General features: G+C 34.3%; 1 pseudogene; it reads left to right on the plus strand.

The window, feature by feature from the left end:
* Window positions 1–294: 294 nt before the first annotated feature.
* Window positions 295–10058, plus strand: LOC149194106 (phytochrome pseudogene; annotated as a pseudogene).
* The last annotated feature ends 3945 nt before the right edge of the window (window positions 10059–14003 follow it).

Here is a 14003-nt window from a genome sequence, read left to right on the forward strand (position 1 = left end):
TATATAATTCAAATATTCAGAAAAATAAAATAGAAAAACACAAAAAGATATACTAGAAAACAAATTTTCAAATATTGAAAAAAATAAAAACAATAAAAAATCAAAAATCAAAATTTAAAAAATAATAATAACAAGTAATAAAACATAAAAGGGTCCATCACAATTGGCACGAATGAACGCACCGTAGGAAGGATGGCATGCGCAAGGGTTTCTACAGCAACCAACTAGGCCGCCGACACACAAGGCGTCTTCGTTCCCAAAATGCAAAGCATCCTTCACCATGGCTCCGTCTAGATGGGGTGGAATGATGCAGTTCGGACCAGCGTGCTCTTCTGGGTTTATCACCGGAAACACCTAAAATATATCACAGAACCGACATATCAAACCAAGGAGGGTGGAGAGTTGGCTGAGGATACCTCTCAAGTCACGGGTCCTTGCCACAAGGGCAACTTTACAGCGGTGTATAATTCGATAACAGAGCTTGTAACCCCTGTTAAAGAACAACCTCCACTGTTGTCACGGAGGACCTCCCCTCACCTGTAACACGATGCTCCTAATATATCAGACCTCATGCAAGACAAAGAGGGTAGCCAGAAAGCAGATCGGCTCAGAAGTGGACAGATCTGGCTGCCCATAGACCAAGCTCCATGGTTTACCACCGGCTAGTAGAACCTGCGATAACAGAGGGAAGGAAACCCTCTAAAACAAGCATAGAAGTGCAAACAAAATTATGGGCACCTAGATCGACATGCTTAATACAAATCTCCCATTACACCGAGCTGAGGACTCAGCCAAAGAAGAATGAGACAGAGCATCGCTATACTCACCCCCGCCATCTCAGGGCACATGAGCAACCGATTGAGCCCCTTCTCAAATAGACCCACCCACAACTGAGGAAGAACGCATACAAATATTCATTAAATCACTCGAGGGAAAGATTATCTTTTGGTAGATCTCGAAGGGGGAGAGGATTCAGGAGCTAAGGTTAAAAATCCAGAACCACCTCGGTATACCAGCGTACCGGAAAAACTTGACCAACACATACTCCAGGACTATGGCATTACCACAGACTCTACCATCATGCTTAACCTGCGTCTGAGGGGTGGATGAACTGGACCTAGCTCAAAAAGCAATTGATCTTTTAAGGACGCAGTCAAAGGCAAGGATAAAGCACAAGTCGAAGCAACAACTCTGCCAGAGCTACCAGTACCTTACATCGTAGAACAAAAATCTCAGAACCTTGCGCTTATCATCGCAATGCCTGAGGTAAACAACCTGTACATATATCTCTATTCCAAATCAGTTGTATGTCGATTCAATGGATTCTGGCCTAAATAAGATATGCTGCACCAATGGATATATGATGCTTAGTCACCAGACTATGAAATATATCTATGCCCTAAAGGATTCTTATTAGTCCAATTCAGAACAACAAAAGAAAGGGAAAATATAATAAATAAGGGACCATGGTTCTGGGGCAATGCAGGACTATTTATGACCCCGTGGTTTACAGATTTCAATGCCAACACAATGGTGGTATCAAAGATGCCAGTTTGGGTCAGGTTGCACAACCTCACACTACATTTCTGGCACCACAATGTATTAATCTCCATAGGAAATACATTGGGAAAATTCCTCAAAATCGACAAGGACAAACTTACAAGAGGAATATTTACTTTTTCCAGGATATGTGTTGAGGTAGATCTCAGTGAAGGACTACCAACAAGCATAACATTGAACTTTAATAATACATAGTGGACACAACAACTAGACTATGAAAATATAGCCTTCAGATGCCGTGGGTGTTCACAAACAAGACACCTCCATAGTGCATGTCCGAAAACCAAACAAACACCCAAATGGAACAAGAAGCAATAGAAACAGCCAAAAGGATGGAAAGACATAGCCCCCCCCCCCCCCGGAGGAAGAAGCAAAATAAGCAGAAACAACATAATACAAAGCAAAAATGGAGGAACAAAAGACACAGAAAAACACACCTAACGAAGAGAAAGACCCCAACAACCCATTGCAGCACCAAGAAGCTCAACCAATAGGAATGGAACTATCCGACATCAAGCGAACTCGTGGATCAAAAGGATTTGAATCTGACAAAGACTCTCCCATCCATACAAGTGAAAATCAGCTTTCCATTGTAACCACTCCCAACACTGGAGGTTGGCAAAAAGTGGAAAAAAAGAAAGGGAGAAAAGAGTAATATATATATATATATATATATATGGAAAAAAAGGAAGAGAGAAAAGAGTAATATATATATATATATATATATATATATATATATATATATATATATATATATATATAATTTTTTTTTTCCTTTTATTTCTCGAGGGCAACATCGCTACTTTGTGTGCCTCATGCACACGAGTCCTGCTATTATATGTGCTTCAAGCACATGAGTCCTTCGGGACACCTTCAGAATGCTTCATTGCATATACTACAATGTAACTCTCTGTTTTAATTAATAGAAAGTTGCTGCTTTTTTTCTTGGGAAAAAAGTATTAAAACATAAAATAAAAAATGAAAAACATAACAAAAAACGATATCAAATATAAAAAATATATAAAAAAAGAGAAAACAAAACTATAAAATGTAAAGAAAATCAAATTTTACTAGTAAATTTTGAAATTTTAAACAAACAAACAAAAGGGAAAAGATTTCAAAAATATAAACATAATTAAAGAAACAAAAGACAAAATCAACTAAAACAAAATTTTTGTTTGAAGTTAAAAAAATAAAACAATTAAAAAACAAAAATGAAAATAAAAACCATAAAAATATTAAAATATCAAAAAAATTATTATAAAAGAAATCATTAAATATATATATATATATATATGAAATTTTTAAAAAAAATGAATTAAATCGAAAAAAAAAAGTCATGAGTGTGGCAGGCACCAACTACGGAATCGGCCCCTCCCACCTCATGGGCTTTTTTTAAAATAATTTATATTATAATGTTTGATTTTGATTTTTAATTTCTTTAATTTTTTTAAATAATTTTTATTTTAATGTTTATTTAAAAAAAAAAAATTTAATTAATTTTTTTTTAACTTTTTTAATTTTAATTTTGTTATTTTTTTAATTTTAATTTTAATTTTAATTTAATTTATTTTTTAACCCCAAAAAAATTGTTTTTTGTTTTTTTTGTTAATTTTTTTCTTAAACATTGCGTTGTAATTTTCAAATTTTTTGGTTTTTTCTTATATTTTTTGGTTTTATTTATTTGTTTATTTTCCATTAAATTTTTATATTTTACAACTAAATTTTTATTGTTTTTTATATTTTATATATTTTTTTCTCTTTTTTTATATTTGATTTGTTTTCATCATGTTTTTATTTTTTATTTTATGTTTTATTACTTGTTATTATTATTTTGTTAATTTTGTGTTTTTATTTTTTTTCAATATATGAAAATTTGTTTTCTTTTCCATTATTTGTTGTGTGTTTGTTTTATTGTTTTTATTTATTTTTTTAATATTTGAATATTTGTTTTCTTTTGTATTATTTTTTGTGTTTTTTTAGTTTTTTTTTACAAGTTATTTTTTTTTTTTTCTTTGTTATATATATTTTTATATTTGTTTCTTTTTTTGTCATGTTTATTTTATTTTATTTTTTATGTTTTATTATCAACATGAAAATAACCAACATTAAAAAAAATCTACAATCAACATATTAGAAAAATTAAAGTGTAAAAAATAAGCCCTCTAAAAAAATTTGTGTTGCTGCCATATCAACACTTTTCAAAATTAGCATGAAAATCACTAACACTTGAAAAAAATGTTCATAATTGATACATAAGAAAATTTAAAGTGCCAAAAATATGCTCCAAAAAAATATGTTTATTCTGAATCTCCACTTTTCAAAATTGAGTTATTTTTTTCTACCTCAAAAAAACGGGTACTAGGTAATTTTCTTGTTTGATGGGTAACTATGTTTATAATGTTGGGTTGGCATATACACACTTAATATATAACATTTTTCGAATGCTAAAGTGAAGAGTTTTTGTCTTCGAGGGATATTGTATAGATTTTTTACTCCAGGGGCTAGACTAAGCACATTTCAGTAGGGGAACTCACTCGTGAGGCACCCAAATTAGGCAAATCCTAAGGATGATTTGCATCATAATATCTAAGTAGTTGGTTTAAAAACGACAATGAAAAGGGAGATTTCATCAAATTTTGTTGAAAATGGCAACAAGAAAATCATGATTTACATTTCCCTTCAATTAAATTACGAGAAAATTGTAATTCCCCATCAAAAGGCAACAAGAATGAGTTAACTAAGTTAGTTTCACTTAGTTGGATTTGTTAATTTGAGTTGAGGACATAACTCGAGTCATGTAGAGTGGTTCCTAAATTTTAGGAGACTAGGTTGAGTTTAATTTGAGTTGTAATAGTTTAATTCAATTAAACTGAGTTAATGTCATTTAAACTAGTTCCAACTGTTGGAGGAGCTAGTAGGAGCTCTAGCAGTGGGGCACAACTTCAATTTTAAACCAGTTAATTGATAAATCAACCATAATTAACTCATGCTTGCATGAAATTCCAGTTACCGAGTTGACTTTGGATTTCAAGGGCAGTGTAGTATTAGTTGTATAATTTTTTGAGTTGTACAGGTGGTGCATGTAGTCCAAGAAGGACCTATAGGGATTGCACTGTTATGAATGAGGAATTTCCTATTTAATAGGAATTAATTCCTTGAGAAACACTGCAGGGAATTAGGAGCTTAAAGGCTACGAAAATTGGCTAAGTATTGGCCAAAGGCGGTTAGTCAAGCAAAGGATAGAAAATACTTGTACAGGTTGAGCTCAAGGTTGAGAAGAGCATATTGTATTCATCCAAATTATGTGATTAATGCAATACAGGTAGGAAGGGGTTTTGAGCAGTTTCTTTCCCCTTAGATAAATCTATGGGTATATTTGATTAAATCTTCTCTCATGTTTATGTCGTGATTTCTGGATCGTTTAGTTATTTCCACTGATGAGTAGAGTAGATTGAAGTCTTTTGTTTTAGAAAAATACATAAGAAGTTTGAATCTACATGGAATTTCTACATGGTATCAGAGCAGGAATCACAATAGAGAAAATATTTCAAACATGTTATTACAAGAGGATCAAACTTGAGAGATCATTTCCTCATAGATAGCACGATGGATTTTTATGGACTAAGACTTGAGTATTCCCTTGAGGGTACCTCAATTTATGTTGCTTGGAAGGACCGCATTTGTGTTGGAAGATAATGTGTTGAAGGAATTCATTGATAATGATATCGAGAAACCGACAACCTCTAATGCTCAAAATCTAGCAGATTGGAAGAAGTGTATAGCTAGAGTCAAGAGGATCATCCTAGAGGGTGTGCGAGTCACAAACCTCTATGAAATTGATTTCAAAGGTGCAAGAAAATCCTTGAGGTAAAAGGAATGGATTAGAGATGTTGTGGTTGAGGCGGAGCATGATTTAACTCTCAAGAGGAAGCCTCAACCTCTCAAGAGGAAGCCTCAGGTAGATGGAAGTTGGCATAACTAGGAGGATGATGATGAAGAGGACCAGTTAGATACCTCTAGTAGGAGGATAATTCAAGCCAAGTGGGTAGAGGGAGCACATGCAGTCCTACCTTGACATTTGAGGTGGAGCGATGTGAATCCATAGTCCAAGAGTTGCAGAAATTTGGGTAGGGTCCTTGAGGAGTCCACCTCATGGATCATTACCTTGCTACGAGGGCCCATAATATTCAATAGTAGGATGAATGAGTGGCAGTTAATGAAGTCAGTAATAGAGTGATAGTTGTAGACTAGTAGTAGTTAGATGATAAGGAGCATAGTGTAGGGTTGATAACCAAGAAGATGGCTCAGTGTAGAGTTGGCAACAACACAAATTCTTTAGTGATAGTGTAGATGTTAGTACCAGTCAAAGATATATCAAGAGATATCAATTTTCTAAAACATGTGAGAGCCAAAGTATTACCTTTCCCATGTTGACTCCCTCTATTAAACATCATCTCAACCAGGGAAAAATCGTTATTTAAATGAAGGAAGATTCCTTCAAAGAATTTTGACTATTATATATGTAAGAAGAAAGGTCATTGAGCTACAAATTTCCCACAAAATCCAAAATCCAAATATCAACAGAAGATCGTGGAAAATTTCACCAATGCATATGAACCTGCTCAAATATGGGAAGAAATTTCCCAATACAGATCTGATGGAGAAAAATTTCTAGTAACTGGTCTCTTTGAAATTGAAGCAAAAGAACTTCAGTACCAACTAGCCCAAGCTCAATTATCTTCTTCATCTGCTGATACTCAAGAAATTTTCTTTCATATTGTTTTATGTTTTCTAATATTACTTTTATTCAATAGTCTCTTGTCCTTTTATAACGTTTCCAATGCTCTCTCACCATTGGATATTTGTTATGCGCCACCACTACCAAATCTCTCTCACCATTGAATTATCCTTATTAAACCAAACATTTAATTGGAAATAATGATTGATCATTACCATAACATTAGTACTTTTCTTCACTTTTTAACCACACAAAACTTGTTTTGATATCACCATAATTCACTTTTGATAAATCAACCAAAACCCCCCTCAATTGATATTTAGTGACACAAAAACCTAATTTTTTCATAAATTAATAATTATTTATAATAAAAAATACCTCCCATTAAACAAAAGAAAAGACTCAACCTTTTATTTATTAAATAAACTATAAAATGATTCTTGATTTTATATAAAGATGTAAAAATAATCATTTGTATGTGTAATCAATGAAGAAGAGAAATAATTTCATATTAAACACCCTCTAACAATTCTAAGGCATATTAACATGCATGTTACCATGCAGCTCTACGTTCCCCTCTAGTAGAAAGTCTTGAGCAACAACAACCACGATTTTTGAGACTTTTTCTTAAGAGTTTAAGAAGCTTTATTGAGAATTAAAGTTGGTATCCTTTTCAGTTTATATATCTTTCTCTTTAGGTCTCGCTTATCTCTTTATATTTGGCCTAGGAGATCTAGAGCCTCGTTGGACATTGAGCTTGTGCATCTCTAAGGTTTTGTTTGCCGTTAAATCTTTATTCTAGAAAAAAAATCATGAACATCTATTTATCTAATAAGTATCAAGAAAAATTAATATTTATATGTTTGTTTTTCAAATGTCTAACAAAATTATCTTTTGGTAGACTCAACCTTTTATTTAATTCCCTTGATAAACAGAAGAGCATTTCATTTAATTTTCATTAAGGTTTCATGGATTTGTTTCTTTCAAATATTAAAATGGTTTATTTCCCTCCATTTGAAAGTTTTGTCCAAATATCAAAATGGTTTATTTCCCTCCATTTGAAAGGTTTGTCCATGAGGAAGAAGGAGAAGGAAGGATGCATTTGGAAGGATCGAGGGTCGATGCCACTTTCGGCTTAGCATGCCCACCAGATTTTAGATCTATTCTCTAGGAGGTGAAGAAGGCCAACATTGTGAACCCAAAGCCATGCTTTCTTACTCTGCAAGTCTGGGACTGAGGCCAACCCTTGGCACCTTCTCTCTCACGCATTTGGTCATGTTATCACATATAATTTTTTGTTAAAAATGATTTATATGGGCAAATTTTGTTGGTGTTTAAGGCTGCAGGAGCTCCAGGCATTCCTATGTTTGAAATTTTCTTAACAAAAATCAAAAATACAAGGAGCAGGTGGTCTACTTGTAGTGGAATGGACAATCTACAGATGCTTCCTTTTCATTATCACTTAAAGCTACTAAAGACTCAGATACTGACACAGAGAAAAATGATGATGCAAATGTGGGAGATGAGGGATTGAGACAAGTTCTTAAATTTCTTAAAGCTAGGATGCCTGGCCTAAAATTCAAGGTGTTGAAAGTTGTGACTCCAGAACAGATAACAAGGATTTAGAGATTGTTCCATCAGTTGCAGTTAGTGCATATCTACAGCAAATACAAAGGAGCAAGCTTATTCATCCATTTGGGTGCATGGTTGCAGTGAATGAGAAGACTTTTGAAGTGATCGCTTAAAGTGAAAATCCCCCATATATGTTTCAAGTGTCAAATCATGCAGTTCCCAACGTGGAGGACTAGCAAATTCTTTGTATTGGCAGTGATGCAAGGACCTTGTTCACTCCTTCAAGCACCATGGCATTGCATAAGGCTGACAAGTTTGAAGAACTCAATCTTTTGAATATTGTTTTGGTCCATTCCAAGAGTTTCGGTAAGCCCTTCTATGCTATACTCCATAGATTTGATGTGCTGTTGGTGATAGATTTTGAGCCTATTGGGACTTCAGATGTTTCCACCTCTGCAATGAGAGAATTACAATCATATAATCTCACTGCAAAAGGAAATATCATGGTTGGAAATCGATCCCTAGTGGAAATATTTCGTTATTGTGTGACATCATTTTACAAGAGGTGTGTGATCTTATAGGCTATGACCGTGTTATGTCTTATAAATTTCATGATGATGATCATGGTCAGGTGATGTTCGAGATTAGAAGATATGATTTAGAACCTTATTTGGTTCTTCACTACCCTGCAACTGATATCCTTCAGGTTTCAAGATTTTTTTAATGAGGATTCATGACAAGAGATTGCTATACACAACGTGTAACAGTGATTTCGGACAAGAGATTGCCTAGAGACCTAAGTTTTTGTGGATCTACATTGATAACACCTCATGGTTGCCATGCTCAATATATGGCGAACATGGGTTCTATAGCATCTCTAGTAATGGCTGTAGTAATAAATGATAAGGAATTGAATGGAGCTAGAGAGGGGCAGATGCAACAGAACAAAAGAAAGCTTTGGGGACTGGTGGTTTGTCATCACACTAGTCCATGCTATGTTCCATTTCCTTTGAGGTATGCTTGTGAGTTCTTAATGAAATTTTTTGGAATTTAGATAAACAAGGAAGTTGAATTGGCTACTCAGATGAGATAAAAGTGAATTCTGTGCACTCAAGCATTGCTTTACGACATGCTACTTCATGACACACCCTTGGGAATTGTCACTCGGAAGCCAAACGTCATGGATCTTGTTAGATGTGATGGTGCTGCCCTTTACTATGAAGAAAACTTTTGGCTTCTGGGGGTAACTCATACTGAGGCTCAAATCCAAGATATTGTTGCATGGTTATCTGAGCATCACATGGATTCCACATGTTTGAGCACAAATAGTCTTGTTTATGCAGGCTATCCTGGAGCACGATCATTAGGGAAAGAAGTTTGTCGAATTGTCGTGGTGAGAATTAGTTCAAAAGGCTTTTTTTTTGGTTTAGATCCCATACTACAAAATAAATCAAATGGGGAGGTTCCAAACATGACCTGTAGGACAGAGACAATGGTAAGAAAATTCATCCACAATCTTCGTTTGATGAATTCCTTGAAATGTAAAAAATGAGGAGCTTTCCTTGCGAGGATGTTTAGATGGATTCAATCCATTCATTGTATTTAATATTACGAGGTTCCTACAAAGAAACTGATGACAATAGCAAAAATATCTCGATAAATAGGCATCTCACTGATTTGAAATGTTAGGAAATGGATGAATTGAATGCAGTGACAAATGAGATGGTGATATTGATTGAAACAACAAAGACTTCAATCTTGGCAGTCGATGCTTATGGAGTAGTAAATGGATGGAATAGAAAAGTTTTTGAACTTACAGGGTTGTCAGTGGAAGAGGTCCTGGGGGAGCCTCTAATCAATATTGTCGAGGAAACTTCAGCTGAGAACGATGCTACATTTGGCTTTGCAAGGAGTTGAAAAGAAAAATGTTCAAATTGAGCTAAAAGGACATGGCTCAGAGGAGGAAAAAGGTCTAGTAGTTTTACTCGTTAATGCTTGCTCGAGCAGGGACCTGAAGGAGAATGTTGTGGGAGTGTGCTTTGTTGCCCAAGATGTGACTGGGTAGAAGATCGTTATGGACAAGTTCACTCGCATTCAAGGTGACTACAGGACAATAGTTCATAATCCAAGTCCCCTAATTCCTCCCATATTTGGAACAGATGAATGTGGATGGTGTTCTCAGTGAAATTTACCCTGGAGACAATGAGGCTCTAATTCTTACTTTTAAAGCTACCAAAGTTTTAGATTGCATTTTTTATGAGTAGAGTTTCAAGAAGTACAATCCATAGCTCCAGATTTGAATGGAATTAATATATTAGTCAAAATGACAGTTGGTTAAATAGGTGGCATAATTTCCCTCATTAAAGGAACCCCTGGTAGCAAACGAATGAGCACCATTAAGCTACAGAAAATATCATTTATGAGAGGAAGAATTGTGTAAGACTTATGTTGACCTACTCAGAGATGATCCTCTTCTCTATAGAGAAGGATGATAAATTCACATATGAAGATTCTGATAGTCAAAACTGGAATTAAGAGTCAAAGGTGGAATGAAAGATTCTTTCCTTTTTACATGCCGAAGGAGACTCAATTATTCTTTCGTGTTGAAAAGGTTGCCCTCATAGCAAGCCAATTTTTTTGACAGAGAACCCAAGGAAAAACAGAGGACAATGACAAACATCGATCATCAAACATCACTGCCAGAAATAAAAATATCATAGAAATAAGAATAGAAGGGATCAAGAAATAGGGCATGGCTAGAAGAAATCAGCTAGCAAAACCAGTCTTCCTCTATGGATTCCTCAACAACCTTTTCTTATGAATAGAGTTCATGTAGATCCACCAATTGTACTAGTTCCTTCACCATTGTCTCATCTTCATTCACTAAGAAAATTATACATAATGGTAGCTTGGATTTTCATAGATGCATCACCAAGCCAAAGACTAAGAACATCTCAAAGATTCTACTCAAAATTTCATTCTCCTGCACATTTGGTGGCTGTGGGAAATATCTGATGTTTCCTACAACACAACCATCGAAATCCATTCTATGAATCTATAATGAGAGATGTGAGATATTTCATTCAATTCAAAAACTAAAACCTAAGGCAGTCAAGTTAGTATGGGAAGGAGTGTTTTCTTTGAAATCGATTGCAGTTTCATCAAACCTTAGACTTGCAAGGGACAATTCTGCTTTAACAACTGAGAGTGGATCAATGCTTGGAGAGGTTTGTCCTATTTTGACAACCATAGTTCCAGTTCTATGAACACTGTGAAATTTCAGGTGTTTACTCATTATTTCTTTTCAGGTGCTTATATACACCATTTCCAATCGGATGTTTTTAAAATCCTTTGGGCTTTTTTTGTCAAACTTTGACTTGTGTGCTGAAGAATGCTTTTTTCTGTAATATAAGAGTATCCTGTAGACCTTTCATTCTTGGTTTGATATGGACATTATCATTCTCTACTTCGGAATGAATGATCCAAGCACAAAGAACATTTGTGACCACATTCAAAAATTATTTGTTTGAATTCTGCTATGGCATCAAAGTTTCAAACTACCTCCAATTATAAGTTTTGTCTACCATTAAAAATCTGCAAGTGCTGCTACAAAGTCACTTTCGAAACAAAGACCATGTAACTCTCTTTATGCACATTTGACCCATTCACGCAGCTTGACTTGAATTGAGAACCATAACAATCATATGCCCTTTTGCATATTTTTTTCATTCACCTTATGAAAGTCATTAAAAATCCTTTAGACCTTCAATTATCCCTGTGATTTATTGCACAAACCAAGGGATAACCATGTCAACATTGAAACATTTATGGTGGTGGATTTTGATGGCTCCTCTTTGTTTCAAATGCTAGTAAGGATTTTTCTCTTCCTCACCTCCATAGTCTTTTCTTTTGAGAGGACTAGTCATGACTTGGAGGATTTTCCCTCTCAAGTATTATCTATTATCAATTCTACTTTCTAGGGATACTCTTTTGGGTTCCCTTCCTTTTCTATTTTATTATCTAATCTTATTTCATTCTTCTTAGATTTTAGAACTGGTTGATAGATGCTCTCAGTACTCCTTAGTGTTGTTGTCAAATTTTGTCCTCCTAGTCCCATTGACATAGTTTGAAGTATTCTTTTGTCACATAGAAGGTCTCCCTCTCTTGTTTTTTGTTGAGAAATGTTGCATATATACTTGATAGATCAAATAAGTACATCATGGAACATGAAGGATTACAACAAACAAACAACAATGGTACCCCAAAAGGTGAAGGAAAGGGATTTTAGAGTTCCCCTCTCTTTTGTGAACTTTGATATCTATGGATGTTTTCCTGTATGTGTTTTTATAGATTGACAATTTTAGGTTGTTTTTCTTGTATTTGTTTACAACAGTGTCCAACACATGTTCCAAAGTTTGGGAACTGGAATACTAAACAATATACTTGTTACACATCCTATTTTGAGGGTTCCCGTGTTGTTAGAGGTGCAAAGCATGGCCATGAAGAACAATCTAACAATGAATATGAGGGTATCATATGCCAAATATGTGGGAACAAACCTGGAGCAGAGTGCTTGTTACCACCTTCAACAACTAAGAAAGAGTCACAGGGTGGAAACATATGAACCAATAAAACTGTAAGTATTTCATATTTTTTCCTTCTTGTAAATTTCTTTCAGTCAAAACTGACATAACTCAAATTTAAACCATAATTTATAATGTTAGAATACCTTTTAAGTTAATAGTTCCAAATGTAGAAATAAGCCAAATTTTTGGAAGTTTTCTAATGAGTCACTAGATAAAGTGGTCAATAACACTTGGAAAGGACATTATTTTTTTCTTGTGGTTTGAATAGCCATGATCTTGGATTGATAGATATCCTGTCTAAACAGAATAATTTATTATATTTTTTTTTATAAATATTACTCCCAATTTGTGTGTCTAGAGCCAAGGTATGCTATTATTTTCATGAATATTTTAGAAATCAAGCCATGAAATTACATGCTTTGTGGAGAATGGGCATGCAAAATTTGTTAGCATCCTGCAAGCCATGAATACAAGGCTTAGGTACTTATGAACCAAGTCTGCACATAGTTGATTTGAGAAATTATTAATGGCATAGGTTGATTAAAATAAAGGCCCTTCCATCTGTAACATTTGAAATTAAATATTTTAGGTTGACTGAGGACATTTCTCACCATCTATTGTTCAAACTCATTATTCTAAAAATTCCAATGATTTTACACCTTTTGTGAGACAATATAGGTCTTTTTGAAGCCTTCTTAAGTTAAGTACTAGCAGGGCCTAATTTTGCATCATAATCTATAATATGGATATTTATTATGCTTATACTTCTAAGAAAATATTAAAATATTGTTGTGTATATTATCTTACAGGCGAGAGGAATCCATTAGCATTTGGTTAGGCAGATTCTTGGCTAAAGAAAATTGATTGTGCACTATGAATATTTGTTACAAGGTTCATGGCATTAACATAAGATTTCATAAATCAATAACTCTCTCCAAGGAACAACACTATATTTCATTGATGTAAAGGTTATTCAACATGCTACAGCTTGGTATTGGTGCACTTATCCCCAGTGTTAGAGCCTTGAGTGAAAGCAACCCTATATTTAACAAAGCATGGGAAGACAAGGAGACAAGAGGAACAACCAAAATTCCAATAATACCATCAGAAACTCCATCTTGTAACAAGCCACCCCAAAGGTCATAAGTAATTAGTTTTGAATAAGATAGGTTTTATCTACAGTGAATCTGGTCATTTCATTTGGGGCCTCTGAAAGTTGAACATATTTATGTGTTTGTAGTGTTGGTGTTGCTTCAAACCAGGAGTTGATTTTTATAATAGAATTTTTCTACAAACTTTGCAATTATTTATTTTAAAATTTAAATCACTGAAATTCTTGCAAGAATTCTTATGTGCTTTTCCTGAAGAAATTTCATAGAATACTTTTTTGGAAACTAAAATAAATTTGAAAAGAAATGTTGCAATGATACCCATCAAGATAGGGAGTTGCTGCCAACCAAGGGGAAGTCAATGGTGCCACAGATCTAGACATACCATGAGTAAAAAAAAACTGAAAGTAGCCATGAAAATCCACACCAATGGGG

Source organism: Pinus tabuliformis, chromosome 2_2, assembly GCF_031772625.1.
Source record: "Pinus tabuliformis cultivar Carrire ecotype Pingquan chromosome 2_2, CPIR1, whole genome shotgun sequence".
NCBI classification, from domain to species: domain Eukaryota; kingdom Viridiplantae; phylum Streptophyta; class Pinopsida; order Pinales; family Pinaceae; genus Pinus; species Pinus tabuliformis.